This window comes from Bos mutus, chromosome 9 (assembly GCF_027580195.1).
Source record: "Bos mutus isolate GX-2022 chromosome 9, NWIPB_WYAK_1.1, whole genome shotgun sequence".
In the NCBI taxonomy this organism is placed as follows: domain Eukaryota; kingdom Metazoa; phylum Chordata; class Mammalia; order Artiodactyla; family Bovidae; genus Bos; species Bos mutus.
This window is the reverse complement of record NC_091625.1, coordinates 91,283,522-91,310,574: the sequence shown is the minus strand read 5'-3', so window position 1 is coordinate 91,310,574 and position 27,053 is coordinate 91,283,522. Positions and strand designations below refer to the sequence as shown.

The 27,053-nt window shown below is 44.9% G+C and overlaps 1 protein-coding gene across 19 annotated transcripts in view; it reads right to left on the bottom strand.

Annotated features, from left to right (window-relative positions):
* The window catches only part of SCAF8 (SR-related CTD associated factor 8), a 218,001-nt gene that overhangs the window by 5,254 nt on the left and 185,694 nt on the right, over positions 1–27,053 (bottom strand). Inside the window, exons 21-26 of one of the 19 annotated variants that reach the window (XR_011465412.1) lie at positions 20,324–20,540; positions 19,271–19,351; positions 17,452–19,037; positions 11,004–11,398; positions 10,110–10,913; positions 9,628–9,895 (exon numbers count right to left, since the gene is read on the bottom strand). The gene's annotated coding sequence lies outside the window, so the exon portion shown is untranslated. Of the gene's footprint in view, positions 1–9,627; positions 9,896–10,023; positions 10,914–11,003; positions 11,402–17,451; positions 19,038–19,270; positions 19,352–20,323; positions 20,541–27,053 lie in introns of all 19 variants that reach the window. The other 18 variants (XR_011465417.1, XR_011465416.1, XR_011465413.1 and 15 more) reach the window with 18 other exon arrangements.

Below are 27,053 nucleotides of genomic sequence, written 5' to 3'. Positions count from 1 at the left end.
TAAAGGGAACATGAAAGGTAACCTTGAAAGGAAGATAATATGAGCTCAATGCCTGAGTTCCATATAAAATGTGAAGACATATACAGAAACCTAATGTCTTTCCTTTTCCATAACTGGACTCAACTTGGTGTACCAGCCCCCATTTCCAGTTTGCAGTTGTATTCGTTCCCGAGGGCTGCCCTGGGAAAATGTCCACACACTGGGTGGTTTTAAACAACAGAAACTTACGTCCCATGGTTCTAGGGGCTGGAAGCCTGAAATGAGTGTCCACAGGGCCAGGCCTCCGTGAAGGCTCAAGGAGAGAATCTCTTTCACACTGGTAGCTTCTGGTGTTTCCAGAAATCCTCAGAGTTGCTTGGCTTGCAGATACATCACTCCCATCTCTGCCTCTGTCATCATGCGGCGTCTCTTATTGGGTCTCTGTCTCTGTTCTCCTGTATTTTTTTATTTTTTTTGCCCCACCGTATTCAGGCTTCCCAGGTGGCTCAGTGAATGGTAAAGAGTCCGCCTTCTAATGCAGGAGGCGAGTGTTCGATTCCTGGATCAGGAAGATCCCCTGGAGTAGGAAATGGCAACCCACTCCAGTGTTCTTGCCTGGAAAATTTCATGGACAGAGGAGCCTGGCGGGCTACAGTTCATGGAGCTGCAGAGAGTCAGATACAACTGAGTGACTGAGCATAGCAAGCAGGGATGGAACCTGTGTCCTCTGCAGTGGAAACCTGGAGTCCAAACCCCTGGATCACCAGAGAACTCCCCCTCTTCTCCTCTTCTTAAAGAGACATCAGTCATATTGGGTTAGGGCCGCCTCTAATGACCTCATCTCAGCTTGACTACCTCTGCAAAGACTCTCTTTCCAATAAGGGCACATTCGTAGGTACCAGCCCTTCAACACACCTTTTAAGGAGACGTGATTCAATCCAGAACAGTCATGGAAAAGGAAATCTCACCCGTCCCAAGAAATGTAGTCCCTTCCAGTTTAAAAAACCTTCCCATATTTTGTCTGTTTCAGAGTTTCCCCCGTTCTGATCCCTTTTCTTCTCTCTGGAGGAGGCTGGGCGTGGGTCGGGCCAGGTGAGAAGCAGGTTGGAGCCCGCCTGGGTGAGGCATGCTGGCCCCAGTCTTCTGCAGGTCCCTCTTGCCTGGACCTAGTGGACCTTGGTCTTTGTTGCAGATACTGCCATCCTGTCCCACCCTGGGCCCGCATTGTTAGGACTCCACAGGCTGTGTCCTCCTTCTCTCAACTGGGAGGCCTCCTGTCTGCGGGGCTGTTTTTAGCCTGGCTCTAAGCCTTGCAGACACAAAGATGAACAGACAGATTTGGGAAGGTTCCCCCCTCACCCCCCACCTCGCTTGGAACCTCTGGGGCACATGGGACTGAAGAGCTGACCTCTGTCAGTCTAGCACTGGCCTTCATTTATTTATTTTCAGTTCACTGTTCCACTCACTGGCAGGGGGCTTCCAAAAGTTTCTGTGGACTGAACCGGATGGACACACTTTGAGATCCCCAAGCTCTTATCCCTGTCTCCAGGGACAAGGCCCAACGGTCAGAGGGCAGAACCCCACCCAGCACTGCACATCCTCCCTTCATCCCAGCTCAGCCCAGGAAAGGCTGTCTCTGCTCAGTGCTTGGGGCTGGCCTTCAGGCCACCAGACATGCTTCTCATTCTACAGTTTCCTTCGGAACTGCCACCAAATCAACAGTCTCATCCTTGACTTAGGCTTCAGAATATAAAGGAACGGCTTATACTAGACCAGCCCTTGTGATGGCCAAAAAAAAAAATAAAGCTAGCAGGAAATCCAGATGAAACTTTATGCACACACACTCATATGCTTCAGTTCAGTCGCTCAGTTGTCTCCGACTCTTTGCGACCCCATGAATCGCAGCACGCCAGGCCTCCCTGTCCATCACCAACTCCCGGAGTTCACTCAGACTCACGTCCATCAAGTCAGTGATGCCATCCAGCCATCTCATCCTTTGTCGTCCCCTTCTCCTCCTGCCCACAATCCCTCAAAGAATCAGAGTCTTTTCCAATGAGTCAACTCTTCACATGAGGTGGCCAAAGTACTGGAGTTTCAGCTTCAGCATCATTCCCTCCAAAGAAATCCCAGGACTGATCTCCTTCAGAATGGACTGGTTGGATCTCCTTGCAGTCCAAGGGACTCTCAAGAGTCTTCTCCAACACCACAGTTCAAAAGCATCAATTCTTCGGCACTCAGCCTTCTTCACAGTCCAACTCTCACATCCATACATGACCACAGGAAAACCATAGCCTTGACTAGACGGACCTTTGTTGGCAAAGTAATGTCTCTGCTTTTGAATATGCTATCTAGGTTGGTCATAACTTTCCTTCCAAGGAGTAAGCGTCTTTTAATTTCGTGGCTGCAGTCACCATCTGCAGTGATTTTGGAGCCCCCAAAAATAAAGTCTGACACTGTTTCCGCTGTTTCCCCATCTATTTCCCATGAAGTGATGGGACCGGATGCCATGATCTTCGTTTTATGAATGTTGAGCTTTAAGCCAACTTTTTCACTCTCCACTTTCACTTTCATCAAGAGGCTTTTGAGTTCCTCTTCACTTTCTGCCATAAGGGTGGTATCATCTGCATATCTGAGGTGATTGATATTTCTCCCGGCAATCTTGATTCCAGCTTGTGTTTCTTCCAGTCCAGCGTTTCTCATGATGTACTCTGCATATAAGTTAAATAAACAGGGTGACAATATACAGCCTTGACGTACTCCTTTTCCTATTTGGAACCAGTCTGTTGTTTCATGTCCAGTTCTAACTGTTGCTTCCTGACCTGCATACAGATTTCTCAAGAGGCATAACAGGTGGTCTGGTATTCCCATCTCTTCCAGAATTTTCCACAGTTATTGTGATTCACACAGTCAAAGGCTTTAGTATAGTCAGTCAATAAAGCAGAAATAGATGTTTTTCTGGAACCCTCTTCCTTTTTCCATGATTCAGTGGATGTTGGCAATTTGATCTCTGGTTCCTCTGCCTTTTCTAAAACCAGCTTGAACATCAGGAAGTTTTCACGTATTGCTGAAGCCTGGCTTGGAGAATTTTGAGCATTACTTTACTAGCATGTGAGATGAGTGCAATTGTGCGGTAATTTGAGCATTCTTTGGCATTGCCTTTCTTTGGGATTAGAATGAAAACTGACCTTTTCCAGTCCTGTGGCCACTGCTGAGTTTCCCAAATTTGCTGGTATATTGAGTGCAGCACTTTCACAGCATCATCTTTCAGGATTTGAAAGAGCTCAACTGGAATTCCATCCTCTCCACTAGCTTTGTTCGTAGTGATGCTTTCTAAGGCTCACTTGACTTTACATTCCAGGATGTCTGGTTCTAGGTCAGTGATCACACCATTGTGATTATCTGGGTCGTGAAGATCTTTTTTGTACAGTTCTTCTGTGTATTCTTGCCACCTCTTCTTAATATCTTCTGCTTCTGTTAGGTCCATACTATTTCTGTCCTTTATCGAGCCCATCTTTGCATGAAATGTTCCCTTGGTATCTTTAATTTTCTTGAAGAGATCTCTAGTCTTTCCCATTCTGTTGTTTTCCTCTATTTCTTTGCATTGATCGCTGAGGAAGGCTTTCTTATCTCTTCTTGCTATTCTTTGGAACTGTGCATTCAGATGCTTATATCTTTCCTTTTCTCCTTTGCTTTTCACTTCTCTTCTTTGCTTGGGAGTCATCAAAAAGCTGCCCAGACACTGAAGTCTTAAACCAAAATCCCTGAGAAAGGGGATTCTGGAGAGAGGAGCCCAGCGTTTGAATTCCTCTTCCCTTTGAGGTGTTTCCCCATCATCATTTTGACTGCCAAAACAGTCAGAGAAGTGTCTGTGATAATGGACCCCATAAGGGTCTGGCACCCAGATAAACTCTGAGGAATCAATTCAAAAAAACCCTCATTGCAATTTAAAAATAGGCAAAAGATTGAAATGTTACTATATAAAAGAAAATGTTCTAAAAGCTAATAAACATTTAGAAAAGATGCTACACCTCAGTCATCAGGGAAATAATAATAATAAAAAATAATATATAAGACCACAAAGAGACCCCACCACGTACCCTCCAAATGGCTAAAACAAAAAAGACGACAACATTGTGTTAGCAAGGATATGTATGAATCTCATAAATTGCCTGTGGGAGTGTAAATTCATATAGTCACTTTGGAAAAACTTTTTGACAGTAACCACAAAAACTGAATAGATGCCATGACCCAACAATTCTTCCCCAGTGTATACACTCAATGGAAGTGCACTTAAATGTGCACACCACTGGTATAAAAATGTTTCTGGAGTCATTATTTGAAAGAGCCCAAAGGAGAAACAACTCAAATGTCCCTCCACAGTAGAAAGGCTACATCAAGTATAGCATATTCATATTATGGAGTTACTATAATTATTACTATACAGCACGGTAAGGGAATCAATTCCTACCAGAATCTTACAAGCATACCATTGTGAGAAAGACAGCAGAAATAAATTATTAGGTACTATGTGGTTCCATTGATGTAAAGTTCAAAAATGTGTGTGTGTGTATGGCTCAGTCATTCAGTCATGTCCGACTCTGTGTGACCCCATGAACGGTAGTCCACCAGATTCTCCAGGCAAGAATGCTAGACTGGATTGCCATTTCCTCCTCGAAGGGATCTTCCTTACCCAGGGATTGAACCTGTGTCTCCTGCATTGGCTGGCTAGCGGTTACTTGTGGTGACTATGTCGGGGGTCAGGGTGGGGAGGGCAGCAGGGAGGGAAATATTATGGTTATGTTCTGTTTCTTAAAGAGGACTGTGGTTACACAGGTGTGTTTATTTGAGTAAACCCACAAAACTGTAACATGTGTTCAGTGCATTTTGCTGTATTTATGCAATTGTAATAAAAATATCATTAAAACAAACATTTCTCAGATAGACTCCTGACACTGAAATGTAGAGCTATCACTCCTCGTACATTTCATCTTTGTGTTAAATGGGATATAAACTTTATTAAGATTGGAATTGCTTTTTAGGTCTAATAATTCGACTAGGTAATATTTGCCTTCAGGCAAGGTCTGCTCAAGTTGATCACTCAAATCACTTCACCTGGTTGAGCTCAGCTCCAGACTTTGCTTGTTTTAATTAGGTCAGTCAGTTCAGTCGCTCAGTCGTGTCTGACTCTGTGACCCCATGGACTGCAACACGCCAGGCTTCCCTGTCCATCACCATCTCCCGGAGTTCATTCAAACTCATGTCCATCACATTGGTGATGCCATCCAGCCATCTCATCCTGTGTCATCCCCTTCTCCTCCTGACTTCAATCTTTCCTGGCATCAGGGTCTTTTCCAATGAGTTGGTTCTTTGCATCAGGTGCCCAAAGTACTGGACTTTCAGCTTCAGCATCAGTCCTTCCAATGAATATTCAGGACTGATTTCCTTTAGGATCTCCTTGCAGTCCAAGGGACTCTCAAGAGTCTTCTCCAACACCACAGTTCAAAAGCATCGATTCTTTGGTGCTCAGCTTTCTTTATGGTCTAACTCTCACATCCATACATGACCACTGGAAAAACCATAGCTTTAACTAGATGGACCTTTGTTGGCAAAGTAATGTCTCTGTTAATATGCTGTCTAGGTTTGTCATAGCTTTTGTCCCAAGGAGTAAGCGTCTTTTAATTTCATGGCTGCAATCACCATCTGCAGTGATTTTGGAGCCCAAGAAAATAAACTCTCTCACTGTTTCCATTGTTTCCCTATCTATTTGTCATGAAGTGATGGGACCAGATGCCATGATCTTAGTTTTCTGAATGTTGAGTTTTTAAGCCAAGTTTTTCACTCTCCTCTTTCAGTTTCATCAAGAGACTTTTTAGTTCCTCTTCACTTTCTGCCATTAAAAGTAGTGTCACCTGCATATCTGAGATATTGATATTTCTCCCGGCAATCTTGATTCCAGCTTATGCTTCATCCAGCCTAGCATTTCTCATGATGTACTCTACATATAAGTTAAATAAGCAGGGTGACAATATGCAGCCTTGATGTACTCCTTTCCCAATTTGGGACCAGTCTGTTGTTCCATATCCAGTTCTAATTGTTGCTTCTTGACCTGCATACAGATTTCTCAGGAGGAAGGTAAGGTGGTCTGGTATTCCCATCTCTTTAAGAATTTCCCACAATTTCTAGGTTAGCTGAATATTTTTAATATAAGAACTTGTTACATTCCATGGAAATAACCTAAGTGTCCATCAACAGAGGAATGGATAGAGAAGTTGTGATATATATACACAATAGAATACTACTCAGCTATAAAAAACAAAGAATGAAATAATGCCATTTGCAGCAACATGAATGGACCTAGAGATTATCATACTAGGTGGAGTACGTCAGAGAGAGAGAGAGATAAATATATCAAATTCCTTAATCGTGAAATCTAAAAAAATGATACAGGGACGTCCCGAGGGGTCCAGTGGCTACAACCCTGAGCTCTCAATGCAGGGGGCCAGGATTTGGTCCCTGGTCAGGGCACTAGATTCCACTTGCCACAACTAAAGATCCCACGTGCAGCAACTAAGACCAGATGTAGCCAAATACAGAAATACAAAAAAAAATTTTTAATGACACAAATAAACTTATTTACAACCCAGAAACAGACTCATAGATAGAGAAAAGAAACTGATGGTTATGGAAGAGGAAGGAGAGGAGGGATAGAGTAGGTATAGGGATTAATAAATGCACATAAAATAGATAAACAACAAGGATTTATTGTCTAACACAGGGGATTATATTTTCTATCTTATAATAAACAATAATGGGCTTCCCTGATGGCTCAGATAGTAAAGAATATGCCTGCGGTGCGGGAGACCTGGGTTTGATCCCTGGGTTGGGAAGATCCCCTGGAGGAGGACATGGCAACCCACTCCAGTATTCTTGCCTGGAGAATCCCATGGGCAGAGGAGCCCAGCAGGCTACAGTCTGTGGGGTCACAAAGAGTCAGACACGACGGAGAGACTGACAATAAACTATAATGGAAAAGAATAAAGAAGCTACAGGTACAAACATGTATAAATGTGTAGCTGAATCATGGTACTGGACACTGGAAACTAACACAGCATCGCGAATCAATGATACTTCAGTATAAATAAATACACAAAATTAAAAAAAAAAAAGAACTTGTCACAATCAAGTGACTGAAGGCTTCCAGACACAAACCTGTCAGCACACCACCCTGACTCCCTGGCAAGGAGACATGGCAGAGCTGGGTGGCGCTGCGGTGGGGCCGCAGTCCCGGGCGGTGGGGTGTAGAAGGGCACCAGCACCTACAGCCGTGCTTGTTGCGGAGCATGGGTTCTCGGGTGTCCAGGCTCAGGAGTTGGGGTGCACGGGCTTAGTTGCTCTGTGGCCTGGGCGGGGGGATCTTCCCAGGCTAGAGATCGAATTGTGTCCCCTGCGCTGTACTATCCACTGTGATATGGGGGAGACCAGGAGGTAATTTTCAAAGTAAAAAGAAGTGGCCCACCCCAGCTTTTGAGAGGTGCCCTGCACAGGGCTTGGAGCCGGGGCCCCCGACCTTCTCTGTGGAGTGTGAAGTGTTCACAGTCTTCCAGTACCTAAATGCTCATCTGTCTCCCGCACATGTGTTTTGATTCTTTCTCCAGCAGCCCAGTTTTAGTCCCTTTGGAAAAAGCTTCCTCAAGTATATGAAATTAGCTCTTTACCACAAAGGAAGAAAGCATCAGAAAAGACCACTCAGGATTTCCATTTCACAGAAAGCTTTCTGAAAGGCCTGAAATCAGAGGCAGGAAGCAGGCGTGATACTGGGCACCAGGAGCACCGTGAGCCCAGGTGCCGCCCACCCAGGAAGCAGGCGTGATACTGGGCACCAGGAGCACCGTGAGCCCGGGTGCCGCCCACCCAGCATCTCGGGGCCCAGAGAGGCTGAAAGCTGTGCTGTTTCTTCCTCTGAGACACAACAGCTTGTCTCTTGAAGCCGCCATGAGTTCAGGTTTCTGCTGACCTTCTGGGGAAAACGCTACAGGAGACCTGCCCCTCTGTCTGGCTGTCACATGTGTGGTTTCAGTTCAGTTCAGTCACTCAGTCGTGTCCGACTCTTTGCAAACCCATGAACCGCAGCATGCCAGGCTTCCCTGTCCGTCACCAACTCCCGGAGTTCACCCAAACCCATGTCCGTGGAGTCGGTGATGCCATCCAACCCTCTCATCCTCTGTCGTCCCCTTCTCCTCCTGCCCTCAATCTTTCCCAGCATCAGAGTCTTCAAATGAGTCAGCTCTTTGCATCAGGTGGCCAAAGCTGAAGCATCAGCTTCAACATCAGTCCTTCCAATGAACACCCAGGACTGATCTCCTTTAGGATGTGCAGTTTAGCACACCTCAAACTCTCCCCACAAGGTCTTGGGGTGCGACTTGATGCAAACAAAGAAGCCAATACAATTCTTCCGGTTGTCTTCATTTAGTCCTCAGGACGGATGAGAGCAGGGCGGTTCTCTGGTGGCTCAGTGGTAAAGGATCCGCCTGCCAATGCAGGAGACACGGGTTTAATCCCTGACCCGGGAAGATCCCACAGGCGGTGGGGCCACTAAGCTGTGTGCAGCACAACTTAGTGAGCCTGTGTTGTAGAGCCCGTGAGCCGCAACCACTGAGCCCACTGAAGCCTGTGTGCCCTGGAGCCCGCGCTTCCTAACAAGGGAAGTCACCACAATGAGAAGCCCACACGCGGCAACTGGAGAGAGAGCCCACCCAGCAACAAAGGCCCAGGACAACCAAAAGTAAAAGAAAGTAATAAATAAAATTATATATTAAAAAAACAAAACAGATGAGACCAGTCCTACTGGGCTTCATCTGCTCTCATGTCTCGAGGGTGGGCTGCAGGCTGCTTGCTTAATAAATCCTGCCTGTTTGAAAAACACAATAAAGACAGGTGAGCGTCTCAGTGATGGGGAATGATCTTTCCAAACTTGATCTTTCCAAGATCAAGAAGGATCTTTCCAAACTGAGAAGGAGGAATGGCAGAGAAGGCCCCTCTCAGACCTAAGGTCAGGGGAAAGGGCCTTATGACACCCGTGACCTCTTCACACGAGACAAGGGAAGCATCCTTCAGTGGCTTCTCCAAGGGCAGGAGTGGAGGGAGAAAATTTGCATCATTTTTATGGTGACTCACCTATAAACCTTAATTAAAAATCTGTTCATAATGCAATACTGTCAACCAACTCCACTTGAATAAGACACATTTTTTGAAATCTCTTCAAATTGTGTAAAATGGCCAATAGTTGAAGAAAGCAACCTCATGACAGAGTCCTCTCCTGAATATAAAATAGATCACAAAGATAAGTGCAAATACCCTTTTTCCTCTTAAATCCAAGATGTAGGCAGAAGCTCATAAATCCAGGTACCCTCTTAGTTGAAGGGCTTCGCTAGTGGCTCAGATGGTAAAGAACCCACCTGTAATGCAGGTGACACAGGTCTGATCCCTGGGCTTGGAAGATCCTCTGGAGAAGGAAAGGGCTACCCACTGCAGTATTCCTGCCTGGAAAATCCCAAGGATGGAGGAGCCTGGTGGGCTACAGTCCATGGGGTTGCAAAGAGTCAGACATGACTGAGCGACTAACTCTTAATTTAAACATTTAAATCATACCTACGGAGTGAGGAGAATTTCTGAACTCCAATGACCCACTGCAGTACTCTTGCCTGTAGGAGTGCATGGACAGAGGAGCCTGGCGGGCTGCAGGCCACGGGGTTGAAGAGTCGGACACGACCGAGCGACTTTCACTTCACTTCAGTGACCCTTCCATGAATTTTATCATGAAAAGCCTTCCAATATAATTAGGGGGAGATTAGTTTGAAATAGTCTTTTCAAAGGAAGGTTCTTCATCTATCACTCTATAAAGATTTATTGCCATTCTCTGAAAGATAACAAAAATAGAAAACAAATCAGCATACAGTTATTATCTGTTATATAGGAGGTGTTATTAATATAAAATGAGCATAAGCACCTCTGTCACTAAAGATTCAAAAACCTTAAAGAACCCACCTGTCTTCCCTTCTTCCCAGGGAACATTATAGAGGATGGGACAGCACATACAATGATACAACTGTGGGTTTTGTTTGTGTACTCACATGGACAGGAGTAATATATGACTGTATAGGGTTTGTCTTTCAAAAATTTAAGTTTCAAATGTAAGCAATTCAGTTTAGTCACTCAGTTGTGTCTGACTCTTTGCGACCCCATGAATCGTAGCACACCAGGCCTCCCTGTCCATCACCAACTCCCGGAGTTCACTCAGACTCACGTCCATCGAGTCAGTGATATCATCCAGCCATCTCATCCTCTGTCGTCCCCTTCTCCTCCTGCCCCCAATCCCTCCCAGCATCAGGGTCTTTTCCAATTGAGTCAACTCTTCGTATGAGGTGGCCAAAGTACTGGAGTTTCAGCTTTAGCATCAGTCCTTCCAAAGAAATCCCAGGGCTGATCTCCTTCAGAATGGACTGGTTGGATCTCCTTGCAGTCCAAGGGACTCTCAAGAGTCTTCTCCAACACCACAGTTCAAAAGCATCAATTCTTTGGTGCTCAGCTTTCTTCACAGTCCAACTCTCACATCCATACATGACCACTGGAAAAACCATAGCTTAGATATAGCTCAAAAAAAAAAAAAAAAAAAACCCTTGTCTTTTTTTGTTTTTTGGTCATTATGTTTTTAACAATTTTTCTACATTATCCTTTCAGGAGAAGGAACTTTAAATTGAAAAGGTATCAATGAACTATTTGGGTTCAAATGTACTGATTTTAGTAGAGGGAAAACCATATGAGGTCAGACTGTTCATGTCCACGTGCTCAACATACAGCCTTGTCCTGGAATATACTGGATGCTCCTTAAGTGTTACATAAGTGGATGAATGACTTAAAGATGATGAATTCAATCACTATATAACAGAAGAAAAAAGAATATTATTCAGTAGAAGAAGGAAGACAAGAGAAAACAATTAAAATTAGAGTCTGAACGTTTACTTGACCTGTTTCTGCTGTGCTAATCTTTTTCTTTGTCTCTGCCTTTAATCTCCTGGTGACCAGTATTTGCATCACACATGGGAGGGTGCATGGATGGGAAAGGGTAAAAGTACTAGCCGCCACTGCAGACACCTATTTTGTTGTTGTTGTTCAGTCACTCAGTCATGTCTGACTCTTTGTGACCCCACGGACTGCAGCACACCAGGCCTTCTGGTCCATCACCAACTACCAGAGCTTGCTCAAACCTATGTCCATTCAGTCAGTGATGCCATCCAGCCATCTCATTCTCTGGCGTCCCCTTCTCCTCCTGCCTGCAATCTTTCCCAGCATCAGAGTGTTTTCCAGTGAGTCATTTCTTCACATCAGGTGGCCAAAGTATTGGAGTTTCAGCTTCAGGTACCTACTTAGTTTGTTGATATTAGTAAAAAAGAAGAAAGAAAATGTGCTTAAAGATCATGAAGACCAGCTTTTCATTTTGCAGATGAGGAAAGCAAGAAATCAAATGACTTGACTAAGGTCATAGGCATAGCCAGCTAAATGTAAGGAGTATCATTTTATTATTTATTGCTTTGGGGGGAGGGGCTATATGATGCTAAATAAACTTATCATAGACCTGCCTGATATCAGCTCCCCACCCCCAAATATTGGATGGAGTTTCTTTGGTTTGACCAATCCACTGATTGTTTTTACGTTGATTTTGATAAGAATGCTAGGAAAATAATGTTCTTAAAACTTTACTTTGCACAAAAATGACTGGGGCAATGCCTGTTAGAAATGGATTTCTAAAACTCTCAGAGTTAGAGAACGAACTTAATGGTTGCCAGGGGGAAGGGATAGATAGGGAGTTTGGGAAGGTCATGTACGCACTGCTATATTTAAAATGGATAACCAACAAAGACCTATTGTATAGCACATGGAACTCGGCTCAATGTTATGTGCCACCTGGATGGGAGCAGGGGTTTGGGGGAGAATGGATACATGTATATGTATGGCTGAGTCCCTTCGCTGTTCACTTGAAACTATAATATTGTTAATTAGCTATACCCCAATGGAAAATGTTTTTGGTGTTTAAAAAAAATTAAAATAAAAAAAAGAAAAGAAATGCATCTTTCTGATCCTGAACTCCTGAGAGTCTAATTCTGTGGATCTGGAGTGAGGCTAAAGAATCTGAATTTTAACAAACACATCCATGTGACTTGGATGCAAAAAATTACTTTGAGAAGCACCGTTCTCAAGAGCCTGAGGTCAGTCAAGACCCGCCTCTCAGCAACAGCCATGGAAAGCCCCCCTCTGACGGATTTACAGAGCTGCTGAAATGAAGTTTGACATGTGGGAGAAACATGTGTAAATCGTGCTTTGAAGAACACTGCTATGTCATCACTATTAGAGATATATATTCAGTTATATACAACTGTATGTTGGTGACAAGGTCTATATTCAAAGTCATTTCTTTTTCTTAACTAACTGATACTTTGTGAATGTCAAGTTCACTCCTCAAGACCAAGCTAAATGCCATGCTCTTAACATAGAAAGACCAAGAGGCACCGAAAGCTGTCAGGAGCTCCATGAGGAAAGAGGCCAGGCTGGTCCAGCGGCGCTCACAATTGTACCCCTTGCACCTTTCACATGCTCTGCACATAATAGGTATGTGATAAATATATATTTATAAATCAATCCAACAGAAGGGGAATATGAAATAGTATGAATATTTGCATAATTCTTCTGTATAAGTGACTACTTGTGATAATACAATTGGTTGGTCTCTTACTGGAAAAATAATTCATCAAGAGGAAGGGGATATAATATATACATACGGCTGATTCACACTGTTGAACAGCAGAAACAAGCACAGCATTGTAAAGCAATTATGGGGCTTCCCAGGTGGTGGTAGTGGTAAAAAACCCACCCGCCAACACAGGAGACACAAACTTGGGTTCCATCCCTGGGCTGGGAAGATCCCTGAAGGAGGGCATGGCGACCACTCCCTTATTCTTGCCTGGAGAATCCCATGGACAGAGGTGCCTGCTGGGCTATGGTCCATAGGGTCGCAAGGAGTCAGACATGACTAAAGTGACTTAGCACACACACAAGTAAAGCAATTATACTCCAATTTAAAAATAAATTTTTTAAAAACTATTCACATGTTTAAAAAAAATAAAGAAAAATAATTCATACGTTTAAGAAGGCGTCAACTGCAAGTCTGGGAGGAAATGGATGGCAAGAAACCCAAAGCTTGAGGAGAAAATCAGACCTTTTTTCCATGGATCAGTCTCTGTTTCTGATTCCCTAAAGTTTCCATTACTCCAAACCACAAGTTTTTGCAAGGCTCAGTGTATTTTAATTAAACCCCAGCGATGAACACAGACTTTCCAAACTCCGTCCTGGTTTGCACCGTCCAGCTTCAAAGCCGGGTTGAAAGAAAACAGTGAGGGGGTCTGATGCTCAACAAGGCCTTGGAAGCGTGCGTTGCCCTTGCCCAGAACAGAGCCACCGAAGAGTGGCATGGACAATTACCCTGAGTGCACAGAATGGCACTTAATGATCATTTCCTTGCCTTCTGGGATTGGCGTTTGGTTCTTTATTCGCCTGGTCTGTGTTCACAGAGTAAAACTCTTGTCTGTGTGACTCAGGCCATGAAAATGCTTGACTTGGCAACCCACGTGGGTATTCCCACATGGGCCTCAGCCCAGCGCCCGGGGAAGGGAGAAGGCCGGCCCTTGCATCCTTCCCCAGTGCCATCTGTGATGTCCCCGCGGCCCCTGCCAGCAGCCACAGTGGAGGGAGGCTGCTAGGGGAGGCTGTGTCCCGAGTTAAACTCTGCTCAGAGAGGCGGGTTCACAAAACCACACGGGACCCACGGGGAGACTGCTTTCTTTCTCCCTTCTTCCTTTTCCTTTCTTCTTTTCTTGATCTTTCCCTTCCTCTCTCCCCTCCTGTGCCCTCCTTCTTTCTCTGCAGGTCTCTCTTTTTATTTTTTAATTTTTATTTGAAAGAAAAAAATGTTTTTTGGCCTCACCTCACAGTATGCAGCATCTTAGTTCCCCAACCTAGGACTGAACCCAGAGCCCTAAGCCATGGAAGAACAGAGTCCTAACTACTGGATCGTCAGGGAAATCCCTCTCTGTGGGTCTCTTGTGAAAAGAAAAGGCTCAAAAATCTCAAAGAAATATTCATGAAGCAGACATTTCTGTGGCCAGCACTGGCCTCTCCCAGGTCCGTCTCTCTTTCCAACTCAGACCTTTGCTTTCCACATCAGAGACACAGGTAGCTCCTATGCAAAAGTAAAAAGAAACCAAGAGGAAAATCCAACAATGAACCATTAGAGGAGAGCCACAGCTACACTTTAATCTGAGCAACGTGGTCTGAAGGTTACCTGCATGGTCTCTGCAGATTAAGTGGGTGTCACCCACAGTGCCAGTTAGTATCCTTGGCAACCAACTATCACTCAAAGAGGCTGGAGAGATAATCCTGGTTCAGGACCCTGAACAACCTCATACTTGAAACACATACTATGCAATGACTTGTGGACTCTGAATACAATTATGACACACACTGAGTCTGCCAAGTTCACCTTGTAGATGAGGGGAAAAAATACATAGTTTAAACCTTAAACAATTCAATTTGCAGAGCAATTGGACCCACAAGGGGATCAGGAAACCAATCTGCAGCCAGCACATATTCATGGCACAGAGAAGAGTGAGTTTCAGCTAAAGGGTCTCCAAGGCTGTTCATCTCAGTAATGGCATAGCCCCCGAATACGTATCTGGAAACTGGATCGCAGCCACGGGGCCATAAAGTTCAGGAAGTGAGTTGGTATCTTCACTTTAGTGCACTGGTTTGAAATTCTCAGGTCAGCATGAGCTGGTGAGTTTTACAGGGGAATTCGAGATCTGGAAACAGCTCCAGGCTTGCTGCCTTTTCAGAGTTCAAAGCCATTCTTTTCCTGAGTGTTTACTGCCAGCATCCCAGCTCTGCCATCTGTGAACAGGTGCTCTATTTATAGGTGACTTCTGGTGGGCGAATGCCAAGTGCTCAACCCAGAAATATTGTTATCTGAATGATTTACACGCATGTCCTGAACCCCACTGGGCACTAAACAGAGGGATGCTTTCCTAATAAATCTCGCATTTGTCAACATTCATTTAAGGTAATCTGAGTCGACAGTCAAGAGTCCACTTCTCAATAAGCAGCCAACTTTTCTTCTATTAAATTTTTAGGAGACTATATTACCAAGTTCTGGGAAATACCATTGGCAAGAAGCTGAGCTGGAGTACGTTTAGGAACTCAATCGTGTTAAGCTGTCTGCCCCAAACACATCTGGGCCACAAGCATACCCGCGATCAGTAAGTCAGATGGCCTCGCTGCTTCCAAGGCCTCCACGGTGGTCTCTGCCCAACCACCACCCCTGGAAGGCCAGGGAAGCACGGCAGCGACAGAGGACAAGCTCAGAGGCTGTGCTCAGCGGAGGACGTGAAATGAGGAAGAAGCCTGCAAGAAGCCTCCAAGAGCTCTTGGAGCCTGTAATCCATTCGAGGAGGAAAGATGGCGCCCGTGAATGCGGAAGTAACACTGCTGAGCCCCTGGGGCCCCTGAACCAGAGGATGGGACGGAGCTTCAGGGAGGGAGAGACGAACAGGTGGGAGTGAACGGGGAGCGTGGTGAGGATGTGAGCTGGAGGCCCCGGACCTGCAGAGGAGGAGGATGCGCGTTCCAAGGGAGGCGGTGAGAGGAACGACGGCTTGAAGCAGACGTCGTGTTGGGACGGGGAGGACCCTGAGGTTCAAGCTGGCAGTGGCCTGGCCTCTCCTGGGCAACCCAGGGTACCAGTGCTCTCAGAGGGAGGGGAGAAGAAGGAACCAGTGTTTCACAAAGGCTAATACAGAGGCTGAGCCGGATGGGAAGACGATGTGAAAGCCTGACGTGGACTGAGCGTCAGGACACTGCAGGCATTGCCCAGGTCCGCAGTTTTGAACAGGGGGAATGTAGCCCAGGTACACTGAGGTGATGCCCTGGGATATGGGGAGAAAACAGCCGAGTTTGTATTTGTACTTGCTTTTTAAATTCTCATCTTTTTTTTTTTGAGTATATTTTATATAAACATACCAGTGTAATAGAAAAAATATATACTATAGACTGACTTGTGCATCACCTCCAAATTTGTATGTTGAGGTCCTAAGCTCCAATGTGACTTGTAGTTGGAAATGGGTCCTTAAGGAGGTAATAAAGATTAAATAGGGTCATAAGTGTTCACCCTGATTTTGATAGAAGAAAGAAGAAAAGAAGAATAGACACCAGGCCTCTCTTTCTCTCTCTTTCCTCTCTCTCTGTCTTCCTTGTTTCTCTCTGTCTCTCTCTGCAAACACAAAGAGGCCATGTGAGGACACAGGGAAGTGGCCGTCTACAAGACAGAAGAGTCTCATCAGAAACCAACCCCTGATGGAACCTTCATCTTGGACTTCTGGCCTCCAGAACTGTGAGAAGATAAAATTCTACTGTTTAAGCCACCCAGTCCAGCACATTATATGGAAACCATCAAAAACTGGAAGAGGGAATTGTACAAACATATCTTGTTAATGCACAGGATCAAAAGAGTCTGGGCAGCCAGGCTCTGGGTGCTGGGGCCCAACCAAGAAGGCAGTGAGTGCTAAGAACTACTTCAGAGAAAAAGTAGGACCTCCGGGAGCCACTGGATATAGAAAACCAGAGGAAGAGAGGAAAGAACGTGGTCTCTGGGTTTTCCAGCCTGGGACGTTTTCCAGTCTCTATCCCATGGGAGATAAGGGTTATTCTACAGGAGGTTCAGAGATGCTCAGGGACCACAGGAATGACGGATATCCTCCTAACAGGAAAGAGAAATGACCAGAGAGGGGAAAGGAAAGTGGGGATCCCAGGGCCACAGAGGTCAAGAGGAAAGAGACTTCGGAGGAGGGCAGGGTGGGTAGAATTACCAGGGAGGTCAAGTGGAACGACCCCCAGAAATGCCTTGTGGAATTCCACGAGGAGGTCCTTGAAGACTTTTAAAAAAGTGACTTCAGAATAGGGGAGAGGATGCAAGCTAGACTGTAGGGGGTTATGAAGGGACAGATGGAGAGGAAATGAAGGCATCAGGTTTTCTTTAGCTTTTAACTATTAAAATGTGTCAAAGTCAGAACCACAGGGGGTGGGAGGTAAGCTTTTCCCTTCATCTCCAACCCCAGAGGAATTCCCTGTTACTAGTTAAATGGTGTTAAGTGTTAACTGGATCTGGAGCTGGTGGGCCATGGGCTGGGGGGCAGGGCGGATGGCAAGTCAACAGTAAAGTGGTCAACCTTGTCCCAGAACCTTCCAGACAGCTCTCCCTTTGTGTGTGAGTTTGTGTAGGGGGACAGAACACAAGACAAAGCCAGACGGGATATACCATTCTCAAACTCATATGGTGATTAGAAGTCGAGAAATCTCCTGCAAATTTCGTACCTTATTTGATAGTTGAATGTCAGAAGATCGGACATCAGTGGCGGGAGGAGGTTGGAGTTCATTGAGGTATCTCAGCCGCCAGCAACAACTGGACACCCAGGAGATGCCGTCACAGTGGTCTGGCTTTGCCCGGGTTGTAACACTGTTTACAACCACTTCACAAGTGTGCAGGCGAATTCAGAGTTATGTGTGAGAACTAATGGATGCTTGCAAAAGTCTTTGGGATCCACAGATGAAAGGGGCTGTTTGAGTGCAGAGCGTTATCACTAACGATGGTGCACACGTGACGAGTCAGATCATCCCAGAGAGTAAGCCGTGTCCTGGGGACAAACTCACTAACTCTAGAAAGCTGCTTTCAACATTTTAGGTGAAAGGCAGTTATTATTGTTAACTCTTCAGCAGGCTGTCTTTCCAACTCTAGAATTATCTTACTAGCTCACGTCCTGGGACGTGTGTGGACCTCATACAGAATTTCAACATCTGTTTTTATAGAATCAATAACCTGTTTTATAGAATCAACCTCTCAGGGCTGGAGGGGTCCAGCAGCTTTTGCTCATTAAAATGCCCCCTGTGATATCTACAAAGATAGTGGCCTGATCATGCTCAATTTCTCCAGCCTGACTTGTTAGCCCCTATTCTCTCTTCTTTTGGCTAGAAATAGTTTTCAAAGTCTTTTCTATTAATACCAGCTTTTGCATCTTTGCAAGTCAAAGCTCATTTAAGGCTTCTGCTGTCCTAAATCTCTTCTCATGTTCACCCTTGGTTATTCATCCTTCTCTTTCTATGTTTTTGTACATCTTTCAGAAATCTGATCTTGCTGGAGAGTCCCCGAATTTTCAGCAATAATGACTTAAAATTCTCTCCCTCCAGCAGGAGAGAGAGAAAAGTAAAACTGCTAAATGGACATGAAGTGGTGAGTGTAGGTATGGAGGTGTGTGTGCAGGGATCACGGGATCATGGAGAGGCCTGCTGCCCACTATGGGGGTGGGGGTGGGGGTCCCGAAAAGGCTGCTCAGAGGGGCTGATCCCTGAGTGCGTCTTACAATGCAGTCAGGGGAAGAGGAGGCTTAATGTCAGACAGAGAACAGCCAAGAGCAAAGACATGGACCCAACAGGTCTAGGAGTGAGGAAGGAGCATCGCGAGATGAGGATGGGGGTGGATGTCAGGCCACAGAACCTTGGAAGCCAGGCAGGGGGGCTGGGTTTAATCAGATAGAGGGCTGCTCAGAGCAGTGACAGGGTTGGACATGCATTTAATTTTAGGTGGAAAGTGGCAAAATTAGATAGGGCATGGAGACTGAGCAGAAGGTTAACATAATCAGCCAAACAGGAGCAAAAAATGGAGAGCAAATGAGTCAGAAAAAGACCGCTTCTGACACCAACTCCTTTTTTTCTTTATTTAAGAACTAATGTGCCACCACCCTGGTGCCCTGTGGAAGCTGACTCTGTTCATTGTGAAAACAGCAAAGGTAACGGAGTCCTTTTTGACATTTCTGGTGAGGAGCTTGACCTTTCAAGCTGAGTCACTTATTATCTGATTTTCGTTTGCATCAGAGCCTTGGTGGGGGGTACCTGGGAGGGTAGTACTGCGAAGAAACAAAAGAGAAGCTCTGTATTAGGGAGCTGGTGGCACAGAACTGCGCTGCGAACCTCTCCACACTAAGCATTTTACTCCCAGACATCTGAAAAAATCCTGACTTCCATACCGATGCAGCGAAGGCCTTCCTAACCGCCCTGCTAACTTCAGGACAGCCTGCTTGTTAAGAACTGGGGAAGATGGGCAAGTACCAGCTGGTAGCAAAAGAAACTCACTACTGACCTTTTAAATTTAAACCAGAAGAAGGAAGACTTCATATTCTGCTAGACTTCAAAGCTCCATTATCTTCTGAGTCATTCTGTCCTAGAAGAAAACAGCAAGCAGGCTCATTACATTACTCATATGTGAATGATCAATTCACAACACATTAAATGAAGAGGTTACATTTCATGGACCAAGTAACATACAATTTAGAACAAACTATTACTGTGATGATGCATGCAAAATTCTGATTTTTGAAGTTCTATCTCTGAAGATAACAGATAATCTGACTTCATTTTGGTGATCAGGTCAGTTAAGCACCGTTCGGCACTTCTGAGAGTGGCAAGCAACAATTATCGAGAGAAAAGCTTGCAGGCACTGTATCTGATTCAGACTCTGCAGCTGAGAAAAGTGAAATGTTATCTCCCTGTTGATTAATATGATCCAGTGAATGTAAAATGGATTTGAAAGCCCATATTTGTAATCACAGGATTTTGGGAATGGAGAGGGGTTTCCTTTCATAGATGAAGAAATAAGATCCAGAGAGGCTGTCCCACTCACAGTCTGGTGGCCAGATACTGTGGATCAAACCAGAAGTTCTCCCACTAGTGCCCTCTCTGCTACATCAGACTTTATTTAGGAGTAGTCTTTCTAATATAGTAGTTCTTATGAAGACCTCTGAGTTACAAAATACTCTAAATTTCACGTTGATTTTAAATGCATAGTCTTTTTAAATGTGGAAGTCACTTTCATTTTTGCCATGAAATTCTAATAATGATTTCATCCCACTCTTTATGGAGAAATGAGTCCCACTAGGGTATGGCAATGGATTCCCAGGTGGCATTAATGCTAAAGAACCCATCTGCCAATGCAGGGGACATAAGAGATGTGGGTTTGATCCCTGGGTTGGAAGATCCCCTGAAGGAGAGCAACGCAACCCACTCCAGTATTCTTGCCTGTAGAATTCAACGGACAGAGGAGCCTCGGGGGGCTACAGTCCATGGGGTCCCAAAGGGTCGGACATGACTGAAGCGACTGAGCATGCACACACAGAGTATGGCAAAACCAACTCACCCCTGTGACCTTTCCCTATTTCCAGCCAAGGCCTGGCCTGTGCTAAACCCCAGAAGAAACTGCGCTCCCTGAAGGCTATCCGTCCCTGGCTTCATGGCATCTTGGAAAATCTCAGCATGCCCGAGTGGCTGAAGGCCTTAGGTTAACGGAATTCAAACATCTCATTATACTTAAAGTGCAGCACAGTTCCGATGCTCCATTAAAGGGAGAGCCAGTTCTAGAAAATCAGAGAGAAGCAAGTGTTAACTGAGCATCTGTTGGTACTAGGCCCTATGTTCTGTGCTTTAAATATATGATCTCATTCTGTTCTCACAACTGCCCCCCGGGTATGCCTGGGCACCTCTCCGTTTCACAGATTTTACAAATGAGGCTGAGTTCTTTGGTGCAACTAATATTAACCTGAGCATCTGCTACCTGCCAGGCACCAAGGTGGATGTTCAGTATGCAGAGGAAGGGACAAGTTTCACTTTCTGCCCACAGGGAGATCAGAGTCTAGCAGGGATGGGGCCGGGGGTGTCAGGCACATTAACCAGAACTGTGTGGTTCCAACAGCAACGTGTGACCCAAACAGACAGAATCATGAAACCAGTTTAATGGGTCTTGATCAGCACTCAGAATAAATAGATAGGGGCTTCCCTGGGAGTCCAGTGGTTAAGAATCTGCTAGCCAATGCAGGGGAACCAGATTCCATCCCTAGTCTGGGAAGATCCCACATGCAGAAAGTCTGTACACCACACCTGCAGAGTCCACACTCTGCAACAAGAGAAGCCACCACGGTGAGAAGCCCGAACACTGCAATGAAGAGTAGCACCCACTCATTACAACCAGAGAAAGCCCCCACACAGCAATGAAGACCCAGCGCAGACAAAAACGAACAAACAAAGTAGAACAGAGTAGCACAGAATGGAAAATATCAGAGAGCGTGCAGTCAAGGTATCTTTGTATCAATCATATATATATATACATATACACACACACACACACACACACACACACACACATCTGTGTGTGATGGTTTGCAATGGAAAATACATTTTCTTTTGTAGGTGATGGTGAGAGGAAATGTGAAAGCTCTCAAATTACAGAGCAAAGTGACAAGTGCTCTGTTAGAAGGCTATACAGAATGGTAAGTGTGAACAAGAGGAAGTGTTTGCCCGCAGATTAATTTTCACTTAGTTCCAGAGTAAGCTGGGGACAATTTTGGTTCCTCATGAAAGACACATCTCTTAAGGATGGAATGCTCACACCTAACGCTCAGAGCTAGGAAGAGCTTGAGAAGGGCTGGTGTGAATTTTCCAGGACTAGCAAGGAAAACAGAGCGGAGCCCCCCTCTTGCATAGTCTGGGAAAGAAGACGGCACCTGTGAAGACACAAGACACAGTAACGCCAATGGAGCCAGAAGAGGGGATTCAAGGAGATGGAACCCAAATCTAGCCTGATTGCTAGACTGTGGGAACTGCTGGGAGGCCTCTTAACCCCCGCCATCCCCCTGTAATTTTCTCAAGAATAGTGCCTCCTTTGGGACAACAGGTTACTGTCACCTTCCTGATCAGGATAAAACAGTGACTCAATTTTCTTTCCTTTTAATACATTTCCTTCAGATGTATCCTAGATACTATGCTTACAGATACAGGATTTGTGGCAATCCACCAGATGGCCACATGGTATCTGAGTACGGACTCAAGGCAAGAGAAAAATGATCTTCCTGTAGAGGAACCTGAGTGACTCATATTGTAAACCTCTCTCATGTGGGTTTAAGTGACTGTGCAATAAGGCAGCTCAGGACGGCAGTTAAATTCTCGGTGTCATCCTGGTGACTTGGTTTTTACTTTTTTTTTTTTTTAAGAAGCAATGCCATGAGATTATGTAAAGATTAATTATCCATTATTTAACTCATATTTTTCATGGTACAGACTTAAGAATTGGCTATTATACAAAATAAACAACTCCAGAAATGTATAAAAAAATAATGACTAGATGTTTATAATTTATGTTTTTTCACTCAACACCTATGACTTTAATAAGTTCCTCTCCGCTGCCGGCTGAAGAGAGAACACAAGCATACGATGACAGCAGAAGAGATACTTTGTGTGGGATGGTTTTATTCTATAAAAACACAGATAGTTCATAAGAAAGAGCATCTCATGAACTAAAAGTTAGTCTGCAAGTACCTGCCATTTTAGTTACTATTACCAACGCTAATAAACTATTATCAGGTAAAAATGCAAAATATTAGTACCCGCAAGTAAATGAAATTATATTTGATGAACCCTGGGAGTACATGTTTTTTTCACCCCTTTTTATTTTTCACACCAAAGACTCAGATTTAACTTTTTCCAGAATCAAGATTAATAATAAGGTAGAGAGTTTAATAAATAAACCATTTTTCATAACAAAAGTGTGGATGGACTGTGAGAATCAGGCGCAGAGAGACTGTTGCCGTGCCCAGCATTCCATGGTGGCAGAACCAGAACTGAAAGGCAGATCCCGTCACTTTAGCTTCTAAGCTTGCTCGTGATTTTGGTTTGGGGCTTTTCTTACAAAGCCATAGCTGTTTTTCTATTCTTTGCCTAGAATAGAGATAATCATATGTGACATAGGGCTTCCCTGGTGGCTCAGCTGGTAAAGATTTCGCCTGCAATATACAGGAGACCTGGGTTCGATCCCTGGGTTGGGAAGATCCCCTGGAGTAGGGAAAGGCTACCCACTCCAGTATTCTGGCCTGGAGAATTCCAGGGACAGTCCATGAGGTCACAAAGAGTCAGACACAACTGAACGACTTTCACTTTCACTTTTGCTATGTGATGTAATGATTATATAAGCACACGCACGCATGCTAAGTTGCTTCAGTTGTGTCTGACTCTTTAAGACCCTCTGGACTGTAGCCCACCAGGCTCCTCTGTCCATGTGATTCTCCAGGCAAAAATACTGGAGTGGGTTGCCATGCTGTTCTCCAGGGGATCTTCCTGACCCAGGGATCAAACCTGCTTTTCTTATGTCTCTTGCATTGGCAGGTGGGTTCTTTACCACTAGCACCACCTGGAACCCTGTATATAAGCACACATCACAAGATCAATGGTATCAGAAAATGAAAAGCTCCCCTGTACATTACCCAGATAACCTCAACCTTTCAACCACTAGTATAGATTCAAATGCAACTTTCTGGCTTCTTAGCATTTTAAATTATGTCTGTTTTCAGGTTTTACCACATTTCAATTAAAATTAGGTATTACCACTGTGTTTGCAAAAAAAAAAAAAATCTTAAAATCATAGCTTACACAAGGTAATTGAATGTGTTGCTAGTATAATTTGGCTTAAATACTTTAAGTCCTACTTAAAGGTCGTTCAATAGGTAAATTTTAAGGAGTTAAAGGAAGCATCTGTAGTTTTTAAAATAATTAAAAGGTACTTTAAACATTTCTAAACAGGCAAGATCAAATTTTTGGATTTAGAAAAGGCAAGGGAACCAGAGATCAAATTGTCAACATCCACTGGATCATCGAAAACTCCAGAGAGTTCCAGAAAAACATCTAGTTTTGCTTTATTGACTACACTAAAGCCTTTGACTGTGTGGATCACAACAAACTGGAAAATTCTGAAAGAGATGGGAATACCAGACTACCTGACCTGCCTCCTGAGAAATCTGTATGCACATCAAGAAGCAACAGTTAGAACTGTTGGACATGGGACAACAAACTAATTCTAAATTGGGAAAGGAGTAAGTTAAGGCTGTATATTGTCACCCTGCTTATTTAACTTCTATGCAGAGTACATCATGAGAAATGCCAGGCTAGATGAAGCACAAGCTGGAATCAAGATTGCTGGGAGAAATATCAATAACCTCAGATACACAGATGACACCACCCTTATGGCAGAAAGTGAAGAAGAACTAAAGAGCCTCTTGATGAAAGTGAAAGAGGAGAGTCAAAAAGTTGGCTTAAAACTCAACATTCAGAAACCTAAGATCATCGCATCTGGTCCCATCACTTCATGGCAAATAAATGGGGAAACAATGGAACAGTGAAAGAATTTATTTCTTGGGCTCCAAAATCACTGCAGGTGGTGACTGCAGCCATGAAATTGGGCTCCAAAATCACTGCAGGTGGTGACTGCAGCCATGAAATTAAAAGATGCTTGCTCCTTGGAAGAAAAGCTATGACCAACCTAGACAGCATATTAAAAAGCAGTAATATTATTTACCAAAAAAGGTCCATCAAGTCAAAGGTATCGTTTTTCCAGTAGTCATATATGGATGTGAGATTTGGACTATAAAGAAAGCTGAGTGCCAAAGAACTGATGCTTTTGAACTGTGGTGTTGGAGAAGACTCTTGAGAGTCCCTTGGACTGTAAGGAGATCCAAACCGTCAATCCTAAAGGAAATCAGTCCTGAATATTCACTGAAAAGACTGATGCTGAAGCTGAAGCTCCAATACTTTGGCCACCTGATGCAAAGAGCTGACTCACTGGAAAAGACTCTGATGATGGGAAAGATGAAGGCAGGAGAAGAAGGGGATGACAGAGGATGAGATGGTTGGATGGCATCACTGTCACGATGGACATGAGTTTGAGCAGGCTCCGGCAGTTGGTGATGGACAGGGAAGCCTGGCGTGTTGCAGTCCATGGGGTGGCAAAGAGTCGGACACAACTGAGCAACTGAACTGAACTGAAACAGGCAAGATCAAATTTTTGAATCTAGAGATGATGCACAATTGAGTGATAAAACTATTAAAAGTTAAACCCAGGGACATCCCTGGTGGTCCAGGGGTTAAGAATCTGCCTGCCAATGCAGGGCACATGGGTTCAATCCCTGCTTTGGGAATATCCCACATGCCACGGAGCAACTAAATCCATGTGCCACAACTTACTGAAGCCTGCACTCTAGAGCTTGTGCTCCTAAATGAGAGAGGCCACCACAGTGAGAAGCCCAAATTCTGCAACTACAGAGTAGCCCTTCTTGCTCCAATTAGAGAAAGCTCGTGTGCAGCAAGAAGACCCAGTGCAGCCAAAAATAAACATTTATTTCTATAAAATAACTAATACAAAATTTGTATATAATACTTTATATAATAATTTTATATAAAATAACTTTTTAAAGTTAAACACACAGCCCGCTCCCAGGGGGTGGGCCAGGGCCACGTTCCTGAAACTCACATTTGCTGTGCACACCATGGCTGGAGGTACCAGCAGGGGAGACCTGGGATCCGGTCTAGGCCAACGTGTGGCCTCCGGAGCACATAGAGCACCCTCGGTGGAGGTGGTCAGGGTTGGAAAGTGCCCAGCAGATGGAGCCAACTGCTTTCAAGGCTTTGTACTCCTTTGAGAAGCCAAAGCCAGAAGACGAGAATCTCATTTCCTTCTGTCGGGTGGGCAGGCGGGGCTTACAAGCCACACAGTTGGCCTGGAACCTTGGATACAAAGGGGCTCGGAACTATGAAGGGGCCTATAGAGAATGGTTCCAGAAAGAAGGTTGGGTAGAAGACCTCCCAGCCCAAGGCTGCCTTAGCTAAGAGTGATGAAGGGGCTGACTTGTTGGGTTGGGGAGCTTCATATAACATTGGGCACCAAAAGCAACAAAGAAAGAGCATTTAATTAAAGAAATAAAGTTAGACACAGGAAAGCAGTCACCATAGAAGTTTGGAAGAGAGGTTATTCCTGGGGGAGAAGAGGGTCTGAGATGGGGACCGCAGGGGGCAGGAGTCAGGTTTTATTTTTTGACCTCAGTAATTCATTAAGCCATCCACTTGACTTGTGCTGGCTTTCTGTATCTGTGGAAGTCTTTTTCTTTTTAAAGTGATTTTCGTGAAGCATGTATTGGCTTGAAATAGGGAACTAACTAACAATAAATAGTCTTTTCCAGGTCTAGTAGGACAAGAAGAATGAAAATTTAAGCCTACGGTCCCTCGGACACAAAAAGCCGAGTTTTGAGGGGCTCTGACGCAGTGCATGCTGTGTCAGTCACTGAGTGGTCTTAGGTTGTATGTGGCTCCTTCTAAGAATGTGTCCAGGGACTTCCTGGTGGTCCAGTGGTTAAGAATCTGCCTGCCAATGCAGGGGACATGCGTTCAGTCCCTGGTCTGGGACGATTCCACATGCCAAGGGGCAGCTAAGCCCGAGAGCTGCAGCTACTGAAGCCCGTGCACCCTAGAGCTTGAGCTCAGCAACACAAGGAGCTACTGCAGAGAAGCCCGCTCACCGCAACTAGGAGTAGTCCCCATTCCCCGCGACTAGAGAAACCCTGCACGCAGCAACAGGGACCCAGTGCCGCCAAAAATAAATAAAAGTTTTAAAAGATATATATAAAAAAGGAATGTGTTCAAAACGATTTTGATGGCAAATAAGTCTCATCAGTTGTGCCAACAGCTGGAGGTTTTATGAGCTTTGGAACGAAATTTTGAAATATACGTGATCCAAAACTGCACAAATTCTTCAGCTTTATTTCTTGCTTCCAGGTTTTAATCAAGTTGAGAGCAGCTCCAAATTTCCTCCCCCCCCCTGCAACAGGAATACTCAAGATAAGCCCCAAGTAAGTCCTAGCAAACAACAGCCTTGGGCCGGCAGTCCGGTTTCCTGCCCAACACCTGGGGCTGGGCTCCCCGCCAGGGCCTCTACCCTGCCGCCGGCCTGGCTCCGCGAGCCGAGCGAGGAAAACGCTCACTGCAGAGGACCCGAGCCCGCGGACCTCCCCTCCCACTTCTCCAGGCTCTCACTTCGCTCCTTTTTCTGTCGCTGA